Here is a 12324-nt window from a genome sequence, read left to right as displayed (position 1 = left end):
TAATTAAAACACCATGTACAACACTCATTCAAGACTGAATTGTTGATAATTTTCAACAAGTATTAAGAGTTTCAAATATTGGTCCATCAATAACTGCCAGCGCCCACACCAAACAAGGTTTTGTCACCCCACCTAACACCCTAGACTTAGGGCCTTATCACGAGTTGGACGGTAACGCCGGCGCTATTACCGCCGGTGCTATTAGCCCTACCGCCAAACCCCCCAGCGCTATTAGCGCCGGATCACGGGTTTGGTGGAGCGGTTAGTGCCCATTCCCCATTGGGCCCATTCAGGGAATTCCTCATTCCCCATTGGGCCCAATGGGGAAAATTCACGCTATTACAATGATCTGGCGGACCCTTAAATGCGGCGGTAATAGCACTAGCGCCACATTTAAGGGTTACTGCCAGACTTGTGATGAGGCAGTCTTCACATCAAGCCTCCTCATCAGCAGCCCAGACCCTTCCCCACTGATATTTAACTGGAAGCTGTAAGACCAGCAGTGGCTTTGTTTAAGTACAGATGTTTGCTTCTATACTGCACTGTTACATGCATCTCCTTCAGGTATACTTTTTAACTATGTTGTTTTGCCTGGCATTCTAAATATCCCAATGGGATTCTCAGCAGCTAGCACAATAGCCCACTGAGCTATCTGGACTGCTAGCATGGAGCATGTTATCAGTGCCTGTGCTTTTTTATGAACCAGTACCCATGTCTTAATGTGATGTGTGCTTACTGAACAGCAGCTTTTCTGCTGCCAGTGCAATAAAGCCAAGGGCTGCAGTGGGATGCCTAGTACCAAGGAGTACAGGCACGCACTCTGCCAGGCTAGCAGAGAGGACCAAACACCATTCAGCATGGTTTGCTTTTGTTTGAAAATGTATGCAACCAGCTAAGTTTACAGTATAACAGCAAGGGCCTAGGAACAGTGCCTGCAGGAATATCACGTGAACTGCTGTTTTCCCGTCATGGTCATGTACTGTGCTGTGTCCTGCAAAGAAACAACTATCCTGTGCTGCTGCACGTGTGCACTGAAAGGAGAAGTAGTTCCGTGCTGACCAACGGACTGTGATGTGACCCTCACCATTGTCATGGTCCAGTAGAACTCTGGGTGATGAGAGTACCAACGCAGGGGGTGCGAGAAGGAACATTGCATGGTTTCCTCCATATCCTTGAGGCATCCAGGCGGGTGCGTAGCTCCATGTCGGCGCCAGAAATGCCAACCCCGGGCCATGTGTGCAAGGTGTATGGAGGCGATAGGTTTCACATATCCACCAAAGTGAGCCCGGGCTGCGAGGCTGACTGAAAGACCATAGCGATAGGGCCTCATCACGAGTTTGGTGATAACCCTTAAATGCTGCGGTAGCACTATTATCGCTGCATTTAAGGGTCCGCCAAATCACGGCTTCGGCTGATTTCCCCCCAGCTCTTAGCTGGGGGGAAATCCGCTGAAATTTCACACTCATACCGCCAGCGCAAAATCCGTCGGCGGGAAGAGCGTGAAATTTCCCCATTGAACCCAATGGGGAATGGGGCTTTCCCAAATGGGCTCAATGGGGATTTCCAGTTCCTCTAAACCCGTGATCCAGCACTAATAGCGCCTGTGGGTTTGGTGGTAGGGCAGATAACGCCAGCGCTATTATCGCCGGCGTTACCGCCCAACTCGCGATGAGGCCCATAGTCTGAACTCCCTGACTGGTGGCTCCTCCAGTAACGCCAACATAGCAAACGGGAGATTTGACCATTCCTGTTTGCCAGCTCACTTTCTCATGGACAAAGAACACGTGCTCTGCCCAGCCTACTCAGGCCTCCTCAGATAACCAATCTAAGCCACCAACATCCCAATGCAGCCCCTGCACTGCTGGAACCAGCTTAGTGGTTTAGCGTTTGATGGGGGCGTGTTCCCAGTCCTTTTGGCATCCTGAATCTTTCCAAGGCAGAACCAACAGTAGTTGGGAAGGAGAAAGGCGATACTGGACTGGAACATGCCTTGATGCAATGGCACCTGATGATGCGGCTCAGTGGAGGTGTTGGTGCGACCTCCAACGCTAGCAGGGTGCCACCAACAGCCTCTGTCTTCAGGGAGAGGAAAGGAGTGCAACCTTTGCTATAGACAGCTTCCTGCCCATGCTCCTGCAGTGGGAAAGGAGTGAACAGGAAGTGGCCTCAATGCGCAGCCATGTGTGTCACCCGTGCCCGCACATCAAGTGGCCCCAGTGACACCCTGCCACTGGTGTGCGCCATCTACTGCTGGCAGTACAATGCCAACTATGCCTGCCTGGGGGGAAGTGGAATAAAGGCGGGGTCCTACCACCGGCGACTTCCTGACCTCAGTGTCGCAGTACCACTGGTGAGCGCCCTCTGCTAATGGCAGCGTCCTGCCAACACTCCTGCCTGGGGGGAAGTGGAATAAAAGTGGGGTCCTACCACCGGCGACATCCTGACCTCAGTGTTGCAGTACCACTGGTGTGCGCCATCTACTGCTGGCAGTACAATGCCAACTATGCCTGACTGGGGGGAAGTGGAATAAAGGCGTGGTCCTACCATCAGCGACATCCTGACCTCAGTGTTGCAGTACCACTGGTGAGCGCCCTCTGCTAATGGCAGCGTCCTGCCCACACTCCTGCCTGACTGGGGGGAGCGGAATAAAGGCGTGGTCCTACCACCGGTGACATCCTGACCTCAGTGTCGCAGTACCACTGGTGAGCGCCCTCTGCTAATGGCAGCGTCCTGCCCACACTCCTGCCTGGGCGGGGAGTGGAATAAAGGCGTGGTCCTACCACCGGCGACATCCTGACCTCAGTGTTGCAGTACCACTGGTGAGCGCCCTCTGCTAATGGCAGCGTCCTGCCCACACTCCTGCCTGGGGGGGGAGTGGAATAAAGGCGTGGTCCTACCACCGGCGACATCCTGACCTCAGTGTCGCAGTACCACTGGTGAGCGCCCTCTGCTAATGGCAGCGTCCTGCCCACACTCCTGCCTGGGGGGGAGTGGAATAAAGGCGTGGTCCTACCACCGGCGACATCCTGACCTCAGTGTCGGAGTACCACTGATGAGCGCCCTCTGCTAATGGCAGCGTCCTGCCCACACTCCTGCCTGGGGGGTTGGGGGGGAGCGGAATAAAGGCGTGGTCCTACCACCAGCGACATCCTGAGCTCAGTGTCACAGTACCACTGGTAAGCGCACTCTGCTAATGGCAGCGTCCTGCCCACACTCCTGCCAGGGGGGTATGGGGGGGAGCGGAATAAAGGCGTGGTCCGACCACCAGCGACATCCTGACCTCAGTGTCGCAGTACCACTGGTGAGCGCCCTCTGCTAATGGCAGCGTCCTGCCCACACTCCTGCCTGGGGGGGAGTGGAATAAAGGCGTGGTCCTACCACCGGCGACATCCTGACCTCAGTGTCATAGTACCACTGGTGAGCGCCCTCTGCTAATGGCAGCGTCCTGCCCACACTCCTGCCTGGGGGGTTGGGGGGGAGCGGAATAAAGGCGTGGTCCTACCATCAGCGACATCCTGAGCTCAGTGTCACAGTACCACTGGTAAGCGCACTCTGCTAATGGCAGCGTCCTGCCCACACTCCTGCCTGGGGGGGAGCGGAATAAAGGCGTGGTCCTACCACCGGCGACATCCTGACCTCAGTGTCGCAGTACGACTGGTGAGCGCCCTCTGCTAATGGCAGCGTCCTGCCCATACTCCTGCCTGGGAGGGAGCGGAATAAAGGCGTGGTCCTACCACCGGCGACATCCTGACCTCAGTGTCGCAGTACCACTGGTGAGCGCCCTCTGCTAATGGCAGCGTCCTGCCCACACTCCTGCCTGGGGGGTGTGGGGGGGAGCGGAATAAAGGCGTGGTCCTACCACCAGCGACATCCTGACCTCAGTGTCACAGTACCACTGGTAAGCGCACTCTGCTAATGGCAGCATCCTGCCCACACTCCTGCCTGGGGGGGAGCGGAATAAAGGCGTGGCCCTACCACCGGCGACAAGCTGACCTCAGTGTCGCAGTACGACTGGTGAGCGCCCTCTGCTAATGGCAGCATCCTGCCCATACTCCTGCCTGGGAGGGAGCTGAATAAAGGCGTGGTCCTACCACCGGTGACATCCTGACCTCAGTGTTGCAGTACCACTGGTGAGCGCCCTCTGCTAATGGCAGCGTCCTGCCCACACTCCTGCCTGGGGGGGAGTGGAATAAAGGCGTGGTCCTACCACCAGCGACTTCCTGACCTCAGTGTTGCAGTACCACTGGTGAGCGCCCTCTGCTAATGGCAGCGTCCTGCCCACACTCCTGCCTGGGGGGGAGTGGAATAAAGGCGTGGTCCTACCACCGGCGACATCCTGACCTCAGTGTCGGAGTACCACTGATGAGCGCCCTCTGCTAATGGCAGCGTCCTGCCCACACTCCTGCCTGGGGGGTTGGGGGGAGCGGAATAAAGGCGTGGTCCTACCACCAGCGACATCCTGAGCTCAGTGTCACAGTACCACTGGTAAGCGCACTCTGCTAATGGCAGCGTCCTGCCCACACTCCTGCCAGGGGGGTATGGGGGGGAGCGGAATAAAGGCGTGGTCCGACCACCAGCGACATCCTGACCTCAGTGTCGCAGTACCACTGGTGAGCGCCCTCTGCTAATGGCAGCGTCCTGCCCACACTCCTGCCTGGGGGGGAGTGGAAAAAAGGCGTGGTCCTACCACCGGCGACATCCTGACCTCAGTGTCGTAGTACCACTGGTGAGCGCCCTCTGCTAATGGCAGCGTCCTGCCCACACTCCTGCCTGGGGGGTTGGGGGGGAGCGGAATAAAGGCGTGGTCCTACCATCAGCGACATCCTGAGCTCAGTATCACAGTACCACTGGTAAGCGCACTCTGCTAATGGCAGCGTCCTGCCCACACTCCTGCCTGGGGGGGAGCGGAATAAAGGCGTGGTCCTACCACCGGCGACATCCTGACCTCAGTGTCGCAGTACGACTGGTGAGCGCCCTCTGCTAATGGCAGCGTCCTGCCCATACTCCTGCCTGGGAGGGAGCGGAATAAAGGCGTGGTCCTACCACCAGCGACATCCTGACCTCAGTGTCGCAGTACCACTGGTGAGCGCCCTCTGCTAATGGCAGCGTCCTGCCCACACTCCTGCCTGGGGGGTGTGGGGGGGAGCGGAATAAAGGCGTGGTCCTACCACCAGCGACATCCTGACCTCAGTGTCCCAGTACCACTGGTAAGCGCACTCTGCTAATGGCAGCATCCTGCCCACACTCCTGCCTGGGGGGGAGCGGAATAAAGGCGTGGCCCTACCACCGGCGACAAGCTGACCTCAGTGTCGCAGTACGACTGGTGAGCGCCCTCTGCTAATGGCAGCGTCCTGCCCATACTCCTGCCTGGGAGGGAGCTGAATAAAGGCGTGGTCCTACCACCGGTGACATCCTGACCTCAGTGTTGCAGTACCACTGGTGAGCGCCCTCTGCTAATGGCAGCGTCCTGCCCACACTCCTGCCTGGGGGGGAGTGGAATAAAGGCGTGGTCCTACCACCAGCGACTTCCTGACCTCAGTGTTGCAGTACCACTGGTGAGCACACTCTGCTAATGCCAGCGTCCTGCCCACACTCCTGCCTGGGGGGGAGCGGAATAAAGGCGTGGTCCTACCACCGGCGACATCCTGACCTCAGTGTCGCAGTACGACTGGTGAGCGCCCTCTGCTAATGGCAGCGTCCTGCCCATACTCCTGCCTGGGAGGGAGCGGAATAAAGGCGTGGTCCTACCACCGGCGACATCCTGACCTCAGTGTCGCAGTACCACTGGTGAGCGCCCTCTGCTAATGGCAGCGTCCTGCCCACACTCCTGCCTGGGGGGTGTGGGGGGGAGCGGAATAAAGGCGTGGTCCTACCACCAGCGACATCCTGACCTCAGTGTCACAGTACCACTGGTAAGCGCACTCTGCTAATGGCAGCATCCTGCCCACACTCCTGCCTGGGGGGGAGCGGAATAAAGGCGTGGCCCTACCACCGGCGACAAGCTGACCTCAGTGTCGCAGTACGACTGGTGAGCGCCCTCTGCTAATGGCAGCGTCCTGCCCATACTCCTGCCTGGGAGGGAGCTGAATAAAGGCGTGGTCCTACCACCGGTGACATCCTGACCTCAGTGTTGCAGTACCACTGGTGAGCGCCCTCTGCTAATGGCAGCGTCCTGCCCACACTCCTGCCTGGGGGGGAGTGGAATAAAGGCGTGGTCCTACCACCAGCGACATCCTGACCTCAGTGTCGCAGTACCACTGGTGAGCGCCCTCTGCTAATGGCAGCGTCCTGCCCACACTCCTGCCTGGGGGGAGTGGGGGGGAGCGGAATAAAGGCGTGGTCCTACCACCAGCGACATCCTGACCTCAGTTTCACAGTACCACTGGTAAGCGCACTCTGCTAATGGCAGCATCCTGCCCACACTCCTGCCTGGGGGGGAGCGGAATAAAGGCGTGGCCCTACCACCGGCGACATCCTGACCTCAGTGTCGCAGTACGACTGGTGAGCGCCCTCTGCTAATGGCAGCGTCCTGCCCATACTCCTGCCTGGGAGGGAGCGGAATAAAGGCGTGGTCCTACCACCGGCGACATCCTGACCTCAGTGTCGCAGTACCACTGGTGAGCGCCCTCTGCTAATGGCAGCGTCCTGCCCACACTCCTGCCTGGGGGGTTGGGGGGGAGCGGAATAAAGGCGTGGTCCTACCACCAGCGACATCCTGACCTCAGTGTCGCAGTACCACTGGTAAGCGCACTCTGCTAATGGCAGCGTCCTGCCCACACTCCTGCCTGGGGGGAAGTGGAATAAAGGCGTGGTCCTACCACCAGCGACATCCTGACCTCAGTGTCGCAGTACCACTGGTAAGCGCACTCTGCTAATGGCAGCGTCCTGCCCACACTCCTGCCTGGGGGGAGCGGAATAAAGGCGTGGTCCTACCACCGGTGACATCCTGACCTCAGTGTCGCAGTACCACTGGTGAGCGCCCTTTGCTAATGGCAGCATCCTGCCCACACTCCTGCCTGGGGGGGAGTGGAATAAAGGCGTGGTCCTACCACCGGCGACTTCCTGACCTCAGTGTTGCAGTACCACTGGTGAGCACACTCTGCTAATGGCAGCGTCCTGCCCACACTCATGTCTGGGGAAGAGAACATTGTGAATGGTCTCATCACCCTGCCTCCGGTATGCACCCTGCCGGGCCTGCCATCCATGGACCAGGCCGATGTGGCCCTGGGTACGATTCCTGCCAACCCTGAGCTGGCACATTACCTGACCTATCATCCAGCCTGGAGGAAGGGAAGAGGGGACTGGCCAGGGCTGGAGTGGCCTATCAGCAGCAGTGACTCCTGTCGGTGGGGGGGATGACAAAAAGTGGCCCAGACACCCTGTCACATCCTTTCATCTGTGTCCGGCCATCGCAGACCTCAAGCTCACCACCCAGAGGAAGAGCTAGGAGCAAGAGAGGGTTGCAGCTCCCCCCGAGTGCTTGTGCACCCTCCTCTGCCCCTGTAACATGTTCACACTCCTGATTGTAAGAAAGAAGGAGTGAGTGATATCCTGTAACCCCAGGCCCTGTCAACATCATGCGGTGCAGCCTAAATGCCCAGGTAACCGTGTCTCGCTGACTGCCCAACATCAAGGGACTGAATGACCCTGACCATGGCTCAGCTTGAATGCTCTGCTACCCACGCCTTGCTGCCTACACCACCATCAAGGGACTAAGCCAATTGGTCTCTGGAGCCTCCAGGTGCGGATTTACCGCCCTTTGAACTGTAACATCAACAGGCCTAGGCCCTCATTACAACTCAGGCGTTAAGGGTTTAACGGCGCCGTCGGCGCCGTTAAACCCTTAACGCCTGATTACAAGTGTCCCTTTGCGGGTTGGTGTTTAACGCCTGCTTTTAGCAGGCGTTAAAAATCCAACCCGCAAAGGGACTTTGGAGCTAATTACGGCACCGTAATTTACGGTGCCGTAATTAGCGCCTTTCCGATTCCCATTATGCCCTATGGGGGCAAAAATGGGAATGGGGAAGGGCAAATGGTGAATGGGGAATCACCGCCCCACTCACCTTGGAATGGGGCGGTAATTCCGCCATCCACCATGGCGGAATCGTAACCTTAGCGGCATGGACCATGGTGCTAATAGCACCATGGTCCTCCGCCAAGGTTGTAATGAGGGCCCTAGACCCGTGGAAATGACTATCCTGAACGGACACTGATGGAATGTGAACTGGTCTCCTGCGGTCTTGCAGTTGCTTAAAGAGGACTCAGTAAACATGTGTGTTGATGCTCTGAACCTGCATATTAGCTACATGCTTTAAGTGGTTTCAGTAAAGAAATAGGTGTGCACTATATGGTGCCAGCAGCTAACAGTGGCGTCATTCAGCGGTTACAGTTCCACACCCCAGGTTAATAAAGGGTTTTGAACTGCCAACGTTTCACCCGCGGGTTATGTGTACAGTGTGTTAACATGTGTCTATGACCATGTGAGCTCCATGTGTGTGGCCTTGGCATATCCTATTTGTTGTTGATCCTACACTTTAGAAGTAGCCCAAGTAATGTGGTTCTGTAACGGGGGAGGGGATTGTCTATTATTTAGTAACATTTGTTTGTTTCTTATTTAAAAAGAGGAGTGTGGTGTTTGTCCCTCCCAAGTGTGTTACCCCTTTAAGGGGAGCACCTGCGGGCACGTGCATCAGAACAACTGCAGACTCCCGAAGAGGAACGACTGAATACGTCTCTCATTTAGACCTGCAGGCACACTCTGTGTGAGCACGGGCCTGCAGGCCATGACATAGCTCTCAACTCACCCGCTTTTGGCGGGTGTCCCCCGCCGTGAAAGCAGATGAATCACCCGCCAAGTCCCTCATACGCCCATTCAATTCTATGGGCCCCTCACCCGCCAAAAAGGAAATCGGGTGTTTTCACCCGCCTTGATGGGAGCTATGCCATGATGTCGTGGGAAGGACGGTGGCAGAGGTCTGCAGGGTCGTGGGCGTGGTTCGCCCTGCCCCCACTCCAGAGTGCTGACGTCCATAGCACCATGAAGTCCTACTGAATGTCCATAGCAGGCCCCCACCACACTCAGGACATGGGGGACGTTTCATAAGTGTCTAAAAATAGCCCCTGAGTATTCCATGCACTGCATTATACTCTCACCGAGTGATTATGGAATGCACACCTGCAAGTGTCCATCAGATCTCCCTGGGTGGGGCTCACACGTCTCAGTGGATCCTTCCTGGGGGGGGGGGGTCCTGCTCTCTCCTGGCAGCAGAGGCCGGGGATGAAGGAGCAGCAAAAGAGGAGCCGGAGGAAGGGGGCAGAAATGGGGAATAACTGCAGCTACAGGGGAGAATAAAGGGAATAACACGACATCCACAAAATGGGGACTGACCTTCCCCCACGCTCTTCACAGCTCCATTCCCCTGACACCAGTCACTGAACAGATCCCTGCTGTCTCCATCAGTCCAATGTCCATAGGCTTAGCTACCCGAGCAGGCCCCCCATCAGCCATGCCCAGCACTTGCCCTCACTGCAGAGATGGGAATGGGGAATAACTCAGACAGACATATAGCTCCTTTCACACCCCTTCCGTTTCTTGGCTAATATAGTTAATAAAATGCAAGCCACTTTATTGACATGACAAATATTCAATATCTGTGTTCGCTGAATGATATGTTTCTCCGTGGAGTAAAAGCTGGAAGTGCGACTTACTCCCCATTCCTACACAGCTGTGGGTTTCTCATCCTATGAACTCCCGGCCAGGGGTTATTCCCCATCTACAAACCTTTGTGGGTGTGTGCATTTGTATTTCCCACTCTATAAACCCCCCCCCCCACATAGAGTTACTCCCCATTTCTTCACATCCATGGGTTTCTCATTCTATGAACCCTGGCCAGGGGTTACTCCCCATTTCGGGTCCCCATCATTTCCCCCATTTCTGCAGCTGCTTCATCTCCGGCCTCTGCTGCTGGAAGGGGGGACCCGGGAGTGTCTGGAGGGGATCCTGCTCAGATGGGACCCACTGAGATGTGAGAGCTCAACTGGGGTGATCAAAGGATCCTCTCTGTGGGGTTTTCCTGAAAGAGTGAGGTAAGGAAAAGTGATGCTGTGTTTTATGAAAATCCACCTAAGCAGGGCCCTATGGCTAGTATGAGTGAGCCATTACCAGCCTCGCTCTCCTGTGTTTGGGGTGTTTGTTTCACCTTCAACCCATGGCTGCAGGGAGTGGGGGAGTTTTACCTTTACTCCGGAACTGCTGGGAGTGGGGGAGTTTCACTTTTACTCCGGGTCTGCTGGGAGTGGGGGAGTTTCAGTTTTAACCCTGACTGCTGGGAGTGGGGGAGTTTCACCTTTACCCCATGGCTGCTGGGAGTGGGGGAGTTTCACCTTTACCCCTTGTCTGCTGGGAGTGGGGGAGTTTCACTTTTACCCCATGTCTGCTGGGAGAGGGGGAGTTTCACCTTTAACCCTTGACTGTAGGGAGTGGGGGACTTTCTTTTATTGTGTGCTTTATTTAAGTGAATACAGTTGAATGGCAACGTTTTACACTAACATTATAATACAATACAATCATTTAAGTCAAGTATAAAAAAACAACATTGGTATATCAAAAAGAATACATCATTCATACAATTAGTTTCTGTTTAAATTTTGAATAAAATACAGGTCAGACCCATAACATCTAATTGAATCAATAAGAAAAGGAAGAAGAAGAAGAAACAGATGTAATACAGAGTCCAACATGCAAGAAGATCCCTCACTGTAAACTCAGCAGCCAGTAACAGGAATACAATGCAAATATCTTTAGCTTCCGAGGGCATAGCAAGGGCCCTGAGCCAGACCTGAGGGGCAGCCGATTCTCCTGCAAAGAGCAGACTCCAGAACCCCGACTCCTGCAATCAAGTTTGCTCCATAAAACAGGAACCTCTTGTTCGCAGCAACAAGTTAGAGACATATCCTTGCAATGAGCAAGTACAGCGCTCTCCAGATCTCTAAAGCAAGTGCTACGAGTATATCGTTCTGCATGAGCCCTGGCAGAATACAACCAAGATGCTTATCTGCCACCACCAAACATTATACTAACCCATAGGGGGTCATTATGAGGTAGGAGGTAACCATGCCGCTATTAGCGGCATGGCTACCCCCTTACCGGGGTACCCAAGTCCGGGTTCCTTGAATGAGGAATTACCGGGCCATTCCGACCTTGGGGGGGCCGGTAATTCCTCATTCAAGAAACCTGGACCCAATACATCGCCATTCCCATTTGAACCCCCATAGGGCTCAATGGGAATGGGGAGCATACTAACAATGGGCCTGTCAATAACGGGCCCCTTGTTAGCATGCTGGGCTGCTTGCGGAACCCGCTAAGGCCGCCTGGTAAAACCAGGCATCCTTAGCGGGTCCCGCGAGCAGAACTTGTAATGAGGCGGTAAGGGGTTGACGGCTCCGGCACCTTTACCGGCGCCGTTAACCCCTTACCACCAGGGTTGGAATGACCCCCAGTTTGCAGACTGCTGATATCCAAATAGACAAAGGTGATTAAAGGCCCAATTCCAGTCTTAAAAACTCAACTGGGATGGAACCCGGCCAACCCAATAGCAACAGCAAAATGTTAGCCTCCGATTTAAGAAGCCAGCTAATAGCCCTCTTAGGAAAAACCTCTATGGCATGGACAATCCCTGGAACAATTGCTGTCTTATAAGCAAGAGGTTTTGGCTCCAGCGAGCAAACTTCCTGAGAGCCAACCATTTGGTCCACACTTTGGGCTTCATGGTATCATACAAGTATGAAAATGCATCTAATGCGTTCACCTGCATACTCGGGTGCCTATACATGATACGATATGACATTTATAACGCTCCTATACACAAGTGTTTTAAGGCACCTATGTATATATATATATATATTTATATGTCTGGGCCAATGTACTTGTTGCCAGTTGAACATGTCCCCCCATATACTCTATGTGTATAATACGCTCAAAGAACGTTACAGACCCGTAGGCGTTCTATCTAGTATGACAATGGGCCTCATTACACGGTAGGCAGAGAACCATGGCGCTATTAGCGCCATGGTTCATGCCGGTAAAATACTGGCACCGCCTTGGCGGAAAGGGGAATTACCGCCCCATTCCAAGGTTGGCGGGGCGGTAATTCCCCCTTCCACCATTGCCCTTCCCCATTCCCATTTTTGTCCCATAGGGGCAAAAAGCAGGCATTGAATTCCCCAACCCGCAAAGGGACCTCGTAGTAAGGTGGTAAGGATTTACCGGTACCGGTAAAATACTGGTACCGGTAAACCCTTACCGCCTACCGTGTAATGAGGCCC

The 12324-nt window shown here is 55.0% G+C and overlaps 1 protein-coding gene and 1 pseudogene across 1 annotated transcript in view; one reads left to right on the top strand and one right to left on the bottom strand.

Annotated features, from left to right (window-relative positions):
- LOC138468443 (zinc finger protein 271-like) overlaps positions 1-12324 on the bottom strand; it is a 629016-nt pseudogene that overhangs the window by 153836 nt on the left and 462856 nt on the right.
- Positions 9925-12324, top strand: part of LOC138468440 (zinc finger protein 271-like) — a 114202-nt gene continuing 111802 nt past the window's right edge. The window contains exon 1 of the mRNA XM_069608994.1: positions 9925-10086. The gene's annotated coding sequence lies outside the window, so the exon portion shown is untranslated. The remainder of the gene's footprint in view (positions 10087-12324) is intronic.

This window comes from Ambystoma mexicanum, chromosome 4q (genome assembly GCF_040938575.1).
Source record: "Ambystoma mexicanum isolate Mex_15411 chromosome 4q, UKY_AmexF1_1, whole genome shotgun sequence".
NCBI classification, from domain to species: Eukaryota; Metazoa; Chordata; class Amphibia; order Caudata; family Ambystomatidae; genus Ambystoma; species Ambystoma mexicanum.
Note: the sequence above shows the minus strand (reverse complement) of the source record. Positions and strands in the feature narration are given on the sequence as shown.